Consider the following 12,004-nt stretch of genomic DNA (forward strand, 5'->3'; position numbering starts at 1 on the left):
TTAAAATTTCTGAATTGGAGGATTATTCAGGCTTTCTTTTTGTGTCTGTTTTGATAATGTGCGTGTTTCAAGGAATTTCATTTATTTCATTTAACTTGTCAAACTTATTGGCAAAAAATTGTATTTACTACAAACTTAATGTGCATTTAATGTTTGAAATATCTGTAGTAATGTATTCTCTTTCAGTTCTAATGTTAGTAATTTGTGTCTTCTTTCTTCTTTTCTGGACCAGCCTAGCTAGGGGTTCTTTTCAAAGAACCAACTTTTGGTTTCTTTCTTTCTTTCTTTCTTTTCTTTCTTTCTTTCTTTCTTTCTTTCTTTCTTTCTTTCTGTCATCCATTTCACCAATTGCTACTTTTATTATTTCTTTACCTCTGCTTTTAGTTTAATGTTCTTTTTCTCTACCTTCTTAAGGTGGAACTAATTTAAAACACCAATGTTAAACCTTGATTCTATTCAAACGTAAATACTTAAAAGATATAAATTTCCAAGCATCCTTAGCTCCACCCTATGTAATTAGGTATGTGTTTTTATTATCATTAGTTCCACGTGTTTTTAAATTTTCCTCATGAGTTCTTTAACCTATGGGTTATTTAGAAATGTGTTAATTTACAAATAACTGGGGAATTTTCCAATGTAGTTTTATTACTGGTCATTAATTCTTTTGTGGTCTGAAAACACTTTCTGGGGAATGTGTCTCTGCTTGCTGGATGAGATGCCGCTCCATTTATGAATCCTTTAATAAAGCAAATCAGATCTTCAAAAAGAAAACCTTTCAGTGTGATTTCAGCTCTGATAAATTTATTAGGTGTCTTGTTTTATGGTCCAGCATAAATTCTCTCTTATTGACTATACCAAGAGACATGAACAACTCCACTGGTTCATAGTGTTGTTCAGGGTTTATATATCTTTACTGATTTTCTCTCTGCTTGTTTTACTAATTGTGAGAGACTGTTGAATTTCTAGCTATAATTATAATTTTATCTATTTCTCCTTTTAATTTTGTCAGTGTTTCACATGTTTTGAAACTCTGCTATTGACTGAATAAACATTTAGGATTACTTTGTATTTCTGATAAATTGACACATTAAGCATTATGATGTATGTCCCTTTATACCTGGTAAGATACGTTCCATTGTGACCTGCTTTGTTTGTTATTAATATAGGTATTCCACCTTTCTTGTGATTAATGTTTGTATGGTATATCCTTTCGTATTTTATGCTTGATCTATCTATATCATATTTAAAGTGGGGTACATCTCTTTATCCAGTATGACAGTCTCTGCTTCCAGTGTAGTGTCATAGTCTCTACCTGTTAATTGGGACATTTAGATCATACATATTTAATATCATTATTCACACAGTTGGATTTAAGTCTATTGTTATATTTTTTTAAATTTTTTTCTGTTTTGTGTTTTCCTTTTTTTGGATTGCTTATTTTTTAGCATTTCATTTTACCTCTTTCTTGGCTTATTAGTTTTATTAGTTTCTTTTTTAGTAGTTGCTCTAGGGTTTTACAGCTTGCATCTTGAACTTATCACTTTATGAATAATGAAAGATCCTTAGTACAGTGTACTTTCAGTTTTTTCCCTCTCATTCTTTGTGCTATTTTTGTGATTTTATTCTACAGGTTATTGTATGCTACTGCCACTTTTGCTTCACACAATCAAATATCTTTTTAAAAATTAAAGATAAGAAAATAGATGGTAAACATTTCACATTTTTGTTCTTCCTTTGTGTGGAAGTAAGTTTCTATCTATTTCTATTTCTATTTTATTTTATTTTATTTTAATTTAATTTAATTTTTTAAAGTTTGTTTATACTGAGAGAGAGCTAGCAGGGGAGGGGCAGAGAAAGGAAAGGGGGAATCCCAGGCAGGCTCTGTGTTCAAATCCACAAACCATGAGATCATCACCTGAGCTGAAACCAAAGAGTTGGACGCTTAACTGACTGAACCACCCAGGTACCCTCTGCTGTTTCTTTTTTAATTAATAAACTTATTTCTTAGAACAGAAAAACTGAGCTGAAAGTACAGAGTTCCCATATACTTTCCTCTTTCCCTTCCCCTATTCTCCCTTTTGCTTTGGCCCCCAGTGTCCCCTGTTAGTAACAGTTTGCACTGGTGTGATAAATTTGTTACAGTTAGTGAGTCAGTATTGGTACATTTTTAAAAATTTTTTTTATTATTTTTTTTACATTTATTTCTGAGAGACAGAGACAGAGCATGAGCAGGGGAGGGGCAGAGAGAGAGAGGGAGACACAGAATCTGAAGCAGGCTCCAGCCCTGATCTGTCACCACAGAGCCTGATGCAGGGCTCGAACCCATGAGATCCGTGAGCTGAAGTCAGATGCTTAACCAACTGAGCCACCCAGGTGCCCCTGGTACATTTTTATTAAGTAAGTTTATAGCTTACGTTAGGGTTCCCTCTCTTGTACAATTCTGTTATCCTTTTTCTTCCTGAAGAATTTTCAGTCTTGTAGTGCATACCTGCTGGTGACACATTCTCAGCTTTTGTTTGTCTGAAAATGTCTTTATTTGCCCTTTGTGAAGCATATTACTGCTTTGTATAGATTTTGATTTGCAGGTTTTTTTTTTTTTTCTTTGTAGCACTTCAAAGGCTTTTTTTCTTTGTTTTAAACTTGTTTGTATTGTTTTTGACAAAGAGCCTGGTAATTCTTATCTTCGTTCCTCTGTTTGTAATGTGTCTTTCCCCCACTTTGGCTGCTTTTAAGATTTTGTCTATATTACTGGAATTCAGCAGTTTGGTTATTATATGAATTGGTGTGATTTTTCTTGTGCTTAACCTGTTTTTTGTTCACTGAGTCTCTTGAATATGGGTTTAGTTTTTGTCAAATTTGGAAATTCTTTGGTCCTTATTTCTTAAGATATTTTTTCTGTCTCCCCAACCCTCCAGGACTCTAGTTATACCATTTTTAGACTGCCCTTGATATTCCCACAGGTCCTTGATGCTATTTTTTGTTTGTTTCTTTTTTTTTTTTCTTTGCTTTCTGTTTTTATATTTTCAAGTTAGGGGTCTTTTTTTCCTGCACTGTTTTAATCTGTTGCTACATCTATCCAGTTGGTTTTTTATTTGAGATACTACATTTCTCATATTTAAACATTTATTGATTCTTTAAAAAATAGTTTTTTTCTTCAAATCCTTTCATACATTTCTTTCTTTCTTTCTTTCTTTCTTTCTTTCTTTCTTTCTTTCTTTCTTTCTTTCTTGTTTTATTTATTTTTGAGAGATAGAGTGTGAGCAGGGGAAGGGCAGAGAGAGACAGAAACACATAACCTGAAGCAGGCTCCAGGCTCTGAGCTGTCAGCACAGAGCCTGACTGGAACTCACAAACTGAGAGATCGCGGCCTGAGGTGAAGTCGGATGCTGAACCGACTGAGCCACCCAGAGCCCCATAAACATAATATTTTAAAGTTTATGTCTTCAAAGATTTAATCTCTTTTGTTCCTGGGTCTGTTTCTTCTGTCAGATTTTCCCCCTAGTATGTGTCATGCATTTCTCCATTTTCTTATGTTTAGTAAGTTTTGATTGACTCTTGGACATTCATCACACTGTTGTCTGGATTTGTTGATTTCCCCTGGAGAGATTTTAATTTTGTTTTGGCAGGGTGTTACATTTCTTGTAGATCTGTTTGAACCTTTTGAGGCTTGTTTTTAAGCTTTGTTCTGGCAGGTCTAGTGTAGCCTTTGCTCTAGAAGTAGTTTAGTACAGCTACTAAGTGATAATTGTGCTTCAATTTCTACTGATTGCCCCAGGTTTCAGTGAGGTTTTTCTCCTTTTTGGTTGAAACTTACACATCCCCCAGTCTTATGTAATCTTTGAGAACTTTTGAGCCTGCCTGATCATTATTCCTTGCCTGACCTTGTAGAGTTTCACTTTACCATGCACAGGTTTTTATTCAACAATTGTGGAGTATATGGTAGCATTTAGCCACATTGTGGCTATTGAGAGCTTGAATTGTGGTTAGTTCCAATTTAAATATGCTGTAAGTGTAAAACACACTGTCAAGAACTTATGGGAAAAAAAAGAATGTAAAATATCTTTTTTATATCAGTTATATCCTGAGATGATAATATTTTGAGCACATTGGGTTAAATGAATTGTGTTAAAATTAGTTTTACCTGCTTCATTTTACTTTTTTTTTTTTTTTAAGTTTATTTATTTATTTTGAGAGAGAGAGAGAGAGGGAGGGAGAAAGAAGCCTAAGCAGGCTCTGTGCTGTCAGCACAGGGCCCAATGCGGGGCTCGAACCCATGAACTGTGAGATCATGACTTGAGCTGAAATCAAGAGTCGGGTGACTGAGCCAACCAGGTGCCCCCCTCATTTTACTTTTAAAATGTATGTGCTAGACAATTTAAAATTACATTTTAGGTTCATGTTGTTTCTTTTGGGCAGAGCTGCTCTAGAAACTCCTCTACAGATTTCAGGAGTGCTTTCTGTTCTTAAACTCCATCCTCCCTGCTACTGTGCCTTTCAAATTCCCATTACTTCAGTCTTCCGAAATTTCGATGTCTGTTTCTTTTACTAAGTCCACGATATTATACTTGGCTTCCCATTCCTGCAGAGCCCTCCTGACACCTTGCATACAGCTATTTGAGGGGACACTTTTTCTTTTCTCAGGTATCACAGTGCTCAGCTGCTTGGTGTCCAGTTTTATATATCTGATCAGTTTTCTAGTTGAGTTTATTGGGAGAGCATGTCTGGTACTTAGTTACTACATCATGGCTGGTACTGAAAATCTTACTAAGGCGTGAATAGTTTGATGCCCATGTGTGAGAGCTGACCCTCGCTTGAATTAAAAACGCCAGTGATGCTGAACCTAAGTTTTCATTACAAAATGAAATTAATATTTGAGCAAATATGCAGTACTTATTGTGTTTACAGACTGTTATATATATATTTATTTGTACTTTGTAGATAAATAGATGTAGATAAGTTTTTTGTCCTGTTTCATTTTTCTCTTCATCGGGATTGATTTTAAAGCTGTTTGTTTTCATATAGAAATCTCTTTTTTTTTTTTTAATGTTTATATATTTTTGAAAGAGAGAAAGAGAGACAGAGGTGAGTGGGGAGGGGCAGAGAGAGAGGGAGATACAGAATCTGAAGCAGGCTCCAGGCTCCGAGCTGTCAGCACCAAGCGCGATGTGGGGCTCCAACTCACGAACCATGAGATCATGACCTGAGCTGAAGTCGGATGCTTAACCAACTGAGCCACACAGGCTCCCCAAAACCTCTTATCTTAGACACTCATTATGCTCAGATCAGAGGTATCCAGTGAAATTTTGATAACTTCAAACATAAAGCCATAATTTTCTTCATAATTATATTTTTTTAAATCAAGACTAGAGGATTTTAGGAATCCTTAGGATTCCTAGGAATGCTTAGGAATTTAGGTCCTTAAGACTTGAAACTAGGAATGTTAATACCATGTCTGATAGCACTTTGGCTTCATTTTGCTTTCTAATTTATTGGCATTCACTGATTAAGCATTTAATTAACAAGCTAATATAGCAGGAGATAGGCATTAGGGAGCAAATTATCTTGGGTCATTCAGGTCTTCAGTTATTACCAGCAGTTGTATTAGGTGTTACCTGTTTGCTTCATAAAATGTAGTAGAGATATTTGAAAAGAGGAATTTGAATCTCAGTCATTTCATTTAACTCTTCTTGTTAATATGGGAGATTGGAAGTTGATAATGACTTGTGCCACAGCATAAATTACGATATTTGACATTTAACCTTTATTAAAATGATAGTGTCTTCAAAGGTTTCATTTGTTTCAGAGTACTTCTTTAAAGTTTTTTCTTTTTTTTTTTTATGACCTATCCATGTGATTTTTGTGATACTGTCTTAAGTTTTAGTTCTGGTAATTATCATATGGAAATATAAGTCTTACTTTAAAAGTTATTGAGAAATTATCAGTATATATTATTCTTGTTTATGCACGCACCCACCTGTATTTGTCAGGGTACCTGTCATATATAGGTATTGATGTACTGAAGCTGCTCAAATATATCCATCCTCTGAGATTGAGATTTGCTTTTCTGTCTTTTGAATCCATTGCTGTATACAGGATGCATTTATTTTTGTCATGTATTTAATTCATTTAACAAAAGCATGAACTGGGTTCAGCTGTTTAAAAGCATGCCTGGATTCAAATCCCAGCGACACCATTTGACTAACTTAGCTATGAGACCTTGGCAGGTACCTTCTTAGTATTTCAGTTTCCTTTTTTAAAAATTATTTTATTATTTTTTTAATGTTTATTTTTGAGAGAGAGTGTGCGCAAGCGAGGGACGGGCAGAGAGAGAAGTAGACACAGAATCTGAAGCAGGCTTCAGGTTCTGAGCCGTCAGCACAGAGTCCAACGTGGGGCTAGAACCCATGAACCATGAGATCATGACCTGAGCCGAAGTTGAAGCTTAACTGATTGAGCCACCCAGGCACTCCTATTTCAATTTCCTTTTAAGGATAATAGATTATTGTTGGCTTTACCTCTGTTATACATTAAAGCAGTTAGGATACTGATTAGTATATGATAAATACTCAAATGTTGCTGCTGCTGCTGTTGCAGTTGCTTTTATTATCATCACCCCATTAGGTCTTCCCTGGATACCTTTTCTGAAATTTTAATCCCTTCCCTATGATCTTACTTAATTCCTTGCTCTGTTTTTTTCTTTTCAAGGACTTTCTTCTAACCTGTTATATACAATAATATATTCCTCATTCACTGTGTATTGTAGTTCTTCCCCAGTAGAATGTAAGCTCCATGAGGTCAGGCATAGATATAGGGACTTATCCCTATCACCTAGAAAGGTGCCTGGAATATATTGGATGCTCAGTAAATATTTTCTGAATAGATTATATTGAATTGTATCCTAGTTATTGACTAGATATTGGAGATACAAAAATGAATGAAGTTCCTTCTCTAAAAAAGGCATAGAGTATAATAGAAGAGACTGATACAGAACTAATTGTAATAATTTTGCCCCCTGGAAGTGATGTTGATGGTAAGGGTATTCTTGAGGTTGCTATCACAGAAGATGCCATTAAACTGGGAAAGATTTGTTTTAGAGACAGGGGAAGATTTTTTCCAGCAGAGGTAAAAACTTGAACAGAATTACAGAGCTTGACATTTTGGGCCGTGGCTTGTAGTCCAGGTTAACAACAATGTTGGTTAATTAGAAATGGAGGGAGCTAGGAGGTTGGTTGGAACCAGATTTGGGAGTGATAGCAGTTGGAGGTACAGGTTATCTAGCTCTTGTCTGGACAGAAGCAATGAGATTTGGAGTTCAGTATATGAAATTTAATGATAACTAGCACTAGCATTTTAGTTTTGGTTTTATTTTGAGGGTAAGAGTGCGTTTCATTATAGATTATAGTAAAAGAACTTGATTTTTGGAATATTTTCTTTAAGAAACTATTTGAGAACTGTGTACAAAACTCAAATCATTAATAACGGTTCATTTATAGAATTGAGAGTGAATTTTTGATACAAGAAAATATACCAGAATGTATCAAATTTGTGTTTAGCAATTTGACAGTAAATAACCAATTAAACCTTAGTTTCTTCTGTGACACACAAAGCTAGTGTTGAAATACATTTAAAAATGTTTAGTTTTGTTTAGATCGAGGATTCATGAAAAATAGTTTCATTTTGGATTTTTGGATTATAGAAGTTGGTTGGTGATGAAACTGTATTTAAGGAGGTTTTTTCTACATTTCGGTGTAATTAAAAGCTGAAATGGCTTTTTAAATCAAGCTCCTTTTAACCTTGCAAAAAAAAAAAGTCTGTGTGTTTTAAAGTTCAAGCCTTTAATACTTAATTCATTAATACAAAAAGAATATTTGGCAGTTTGTGTTTTTCCCCAGCTCTAGAGGAGGTATTCATTTCAAATAGAAACAAAATTGCTGTATCATAATAATTAATATTGCTGAATCAGATTCAAAAACTGGTATTTCTTTGGATAAATTACTGTTTTTATTTGATGTAATAGATTTATTTGGGGGTTGGTAGAATTACCCAGTCATGGAATTCTAAGTTATTGGATTAGCATCGTAATTGATCCTGGCCAGTCTGGGTGAGGAAGGTGGGTGGGTGCTTTTACCATCTTTCCCTTTTTTACCTAACTGCCTTCCTACTATTCCAAGCAAACTGGATTATTCCTTATGCACTAATCCAGTAGTTAGTATTGACCAGTGTTCCTTTTTTATTTCAAAAAAATATTTTTTTTTTAACGTTTATTTATTTTTGAGACAGAGAGAGACAGAGCACGAATGGGGGAGGGTCAGAGAGAGGGAGACACAGAATCTGAAACAGGCTCCAGGCTCTGAGGTGTCAGCACAGAGCCCGATGCAGGGCTCGAATTCACAGACCGTGAGATCATGACCTGAGCCGAAGCCAGTCGCTTAACCGACTGAGCCACCCAGGCGCCCCCAGTGTTCCTTTTTTAAATGTGAATTATTGACAGTGATGAGTTTAATGTTCATTTTGGGTATTTCATGTTCATTATGTTCATTCCATCGTTCCCTTTAAAAGATAGTGAAAGCTACAAGTATACACATTGTATTTGAATACAAACGTATTTTATGGCAATGCAAGTCACTGACCCTTTGACAGTTTTCTAAATGAGAACATAATACAATGACTACTTTCAGCTCTTCTAGTAAAACATATATTCAGTAAATATAGTAAGTATAAGCATATAAATATAAGCAAGTAAATGTAAAGCATATCAAAATAAGTGGAGGATAGGAAAATGGGACCTAGGAAGCCAATTTGTGAATCTAGCAGTACATAGAATATCACTGAACATTTAAGTAATACTTCTTGAAAAAAATGGGTTAGTGACATTAGAAATCCTCAATTGGCCAGCATTATGTTTTTATTAGACAAATGCAACAAATTACTTTCAATAAATTATTTTTCTATTATTCAGTATGTGTTTGTGGTGCTATCTGCCAGACATATAGTGTTGAGAGTTGGAATTTATAATGATGAAATGTATATTTAATTCTTTTTTAGAGTTAACACTTACTAACCCATCTCATATTTTTTTCTTTATTAAGGAATTGCCTTTTGTGAAAAAGGAACAAAGAAGAGTTTTCTGCAAGGATCATATTAAGTGCACTTTTTTGCTGATACATCATTTCTAGTAAGACATTTTCATTTTTCTATGTTATGAAGTAAATAATTGAATTTTTTCTTTTTTTAAAATCAGACTGTCTTGTGAGCTTTGAATTGCAGTCTTTTTGGAGTTTATTTTGAGGTTTATTGTAGATGAATTAAGGAAATTTGTAAAGTCTACTTGAAGTTTATTGTATTATACAGTGACAGTTTCTCATATATTTTTTCTGGTATTGCCAAGATAATCCCACACTTTTTCATCTTACCTACTTCATCTTCCATATCAATTACCTTTACTTAAAAAAAGAAAAATTCTGTCGTTCCAATTTTAGTATATGTGCTGCCAAAGCAAGCACAAAAGAAAAAAATTCTAAAGTAAGTAGTCCATATTTACTGTGACAATAAATAGGAGAAAGGGAGGGTTTGAGGATCTGAGTTAGACATTAGCTGAGAAAGATATTCAGATGAAAGACAAAGCGAGAAAATCTAGCCATGTTTCTTGAAATTCCTTAGGAAGGATGAAAGAAAAAAACTAAGCAGAGGTAGGAGATTTTTTTTTTTTAAATGCAGGCTTCTGTTTGTTACTTTGAATTTGTCACCTTAAACATTTTTTTTTTTTTTAATTTTTATTTTTTAGAGAGGGAGAGAGATAGTGGGAGCAGGAGAGAGGGGCAGAGGAAGAGAGGAATCCCAAGCAGGCTCTGAGTTCACTGTGGAGCACGACTTGGGGCTCTATCACATGATGCTGAGATCATGACCTGAGCCAAAACCAAGTCACTGAGCCACCCAGGCACTCCTGCCACCTTAAATCATAGGCCCATATTTGCAAAGCCCTGGAGTTGGCTATTTGACTTTTAAAAACTTGGAGTGGTCTTTGTTAATGGTTCCGGTATGTTACATCTGTAGTTTTTGTGTTTTAAGTCAACATTAACATTTTATAAAGTATATATTTTTTATTTTTTCACACTTATTCATTTTAGAGAGACAGAGAGTGAGCAGGGAGGAGAGGATCAGAGAGAGAGGGAGACACAGAATCTGAAGCAGGCTCCAGGCTCCAAGCTGTCAGCACAGAGCCTGACGCGGGGCTGGAACTCACTGACCGTGAGATCATGACCTGAGCCAAAGTCAGATGCCCAACCAACTGAGCCACCCAGGCAGCCCAACATTAACATTTTAAATATTAGATATCGTTGATCATGCCTGATGATTATGTCAGTAAAAACTGCAGGGGGGTAGTACTTAACATTTTTTTTTGTACTTGTTTTAAGAAATAATTTTGCTATTTAAAGTGTAAATTTTTTTTGAGAATTAAGTGATGTAAAAAACTTTTATGAACTTGCAAAATGAAAATGAGTTCTTTGTTAAAGTACTTTACTCTGATACTAGTTTCTTATGGTTATATATTTTTCTTGTAAATCTTGACTGAGGAGAGGTTTTTAATGCTATCTTTCAGTAGGGGGAACTGGGAGAAAAGGCATTATTTTTTCAGTTGAATCAAAGTATCCTTCTTAGTCCAGAACTTGGACACACACAGGCAGAATGGGAATAGTGTAGTCTAATTCATATTTTTAAATATAATCTTTTTTAGTTTTCTGAAAATCTTTGAATATTGGTTTTTTCTCTTTTTCACCTTATTTACATTTCTTTTGTCCACTAACTGCTCAAAACTCTGTGATTTGAGTTACAGCACTATAGGAATTTAGCCATTCTGATTGATGCCTATAATTAAGAACTTTGCACCTTCTGTGAACCTCAGGGATGGCTGTGGGCATAACTTAAGCTGTTGTATTTTGGGGCTCTATCACATGTATTTTGGGTCCTGTTTAAGCTTTAGGGAATCCTTTATGATGCTTCCTCCACTAGGCTTTATGGATGTATACAGTTTTTTATTCTTCATGGCAGGCCTTTATGGCTCTGAGGGTTGTGCTTGAATTAATAACTACTTGCTTAGGAGTACCTAAGGTTCTGAGTACCTAGATGGGAGATGCTCCTTCCTTTTGAATAGATTCATATGCTGACTGAAGGACTTCAGATCAGGGATTTTCCCTATAGTTCTGCCCTAATTTGGAGTAGAAATTGGAGAGGTTGGCACAGAGATTGGGCAAAACTTTTTCTACCTCTCTTCCTTTCCCTCATGTATTTGAACTGTTTTGGGCTCTTACATTTTAGGTTTGTGATACACTTTGAGTTAATTTTTGTATATGGTATGAGGTAAGGGGTAAGATTTATTTCTTTGTGTATGAAAGTCAAATTTTTCCAGAAGCAATTTTGTAAATATTATAATTTTCTCTGTTGAATTACCTAGGCACCTTTGTTGAAAATCAACGGTTTATTTTAGAACTTTGTTCATTTTATTGATCTGTGTATCTGTTTATGGCAATACTGCACTATCTTGATTACTGTAGCTATATAGTAAGTCTTAAAATTGGGTGATGTAAATCCTCCCAACTTTGTTCTTCTCTTTCGAAGTTGTTTTTATATACTCTCCATCCTTTCCGTTTCTTTCTGTGTATTTTATTTTATTTTATTTATTTATTTATTTTAATTTATTTTAACGTTTATTTATTTTTGAGACAGAGAGAGACAGAGCATGAACAGGGGAGGGGCAGAGAGAGAGGGAAACACAGAATCTGAAACAGGCTCCAGGCTCTGAGCTGTCAGCATAGAGCCCGACGCGGGGCTCGATCCCACAGACCGTGAGATCATGACCTGAGCCGAAGTCGGATGCTTAACTGACCAAGCCACCCAGGCGCCCCTCTTTCTGTGTATTTTAGAATCAGCTTGTCAATTTTTACAGAAAAGCTTAATGGGATTTTGATTGTGCGTGCTTTTATCCTAGAGGCTACGTTGGGGAGAA

The 12,004-nt window shown here is 35.0% G+C and overlaps 1 long non-coding RNA gene across 1 annotated transcript in view; it reads left to right on the forward strand.

Annotated features, from left to right (window-relative positions):
• The window catches only part of LOC125918047 (uncharacterized), a 34,438-nt gene extending 24,681 nt beyond the window's left edge, over nucleotides 1–9,757 (forward strand). The window contains exon 2 of the long non-coding RNA XR_007456361.1: nucleotides 9,090–9,757. This is a non-coding gene — a long non-coding RNA (uncharacterized LOC125918047). The remainder of the gene's footprint in view (nucleotides 1–9,089) is intronic.
• Nucleotides 9,758–12,004: the final 2,247 nt, after the last annotated feature.

The sequence above is a fragment of the Panthera uncia genome, unplaced genomic scaffold (assembly GCF_023721935.1).
Source record: "Panthera uncia isolate 11264 unplaced genomic scaffold, Puncia_PCG_1.0 HiC_scaffold_400, whole genome shotgun sequence".
In the NCBI taxonomy this organism is placed as follows: Eukaryota; Metazoa; Chordata; class Mammalia; order Carnivora; family Felidae; genus Panthera; species Panthera uncia.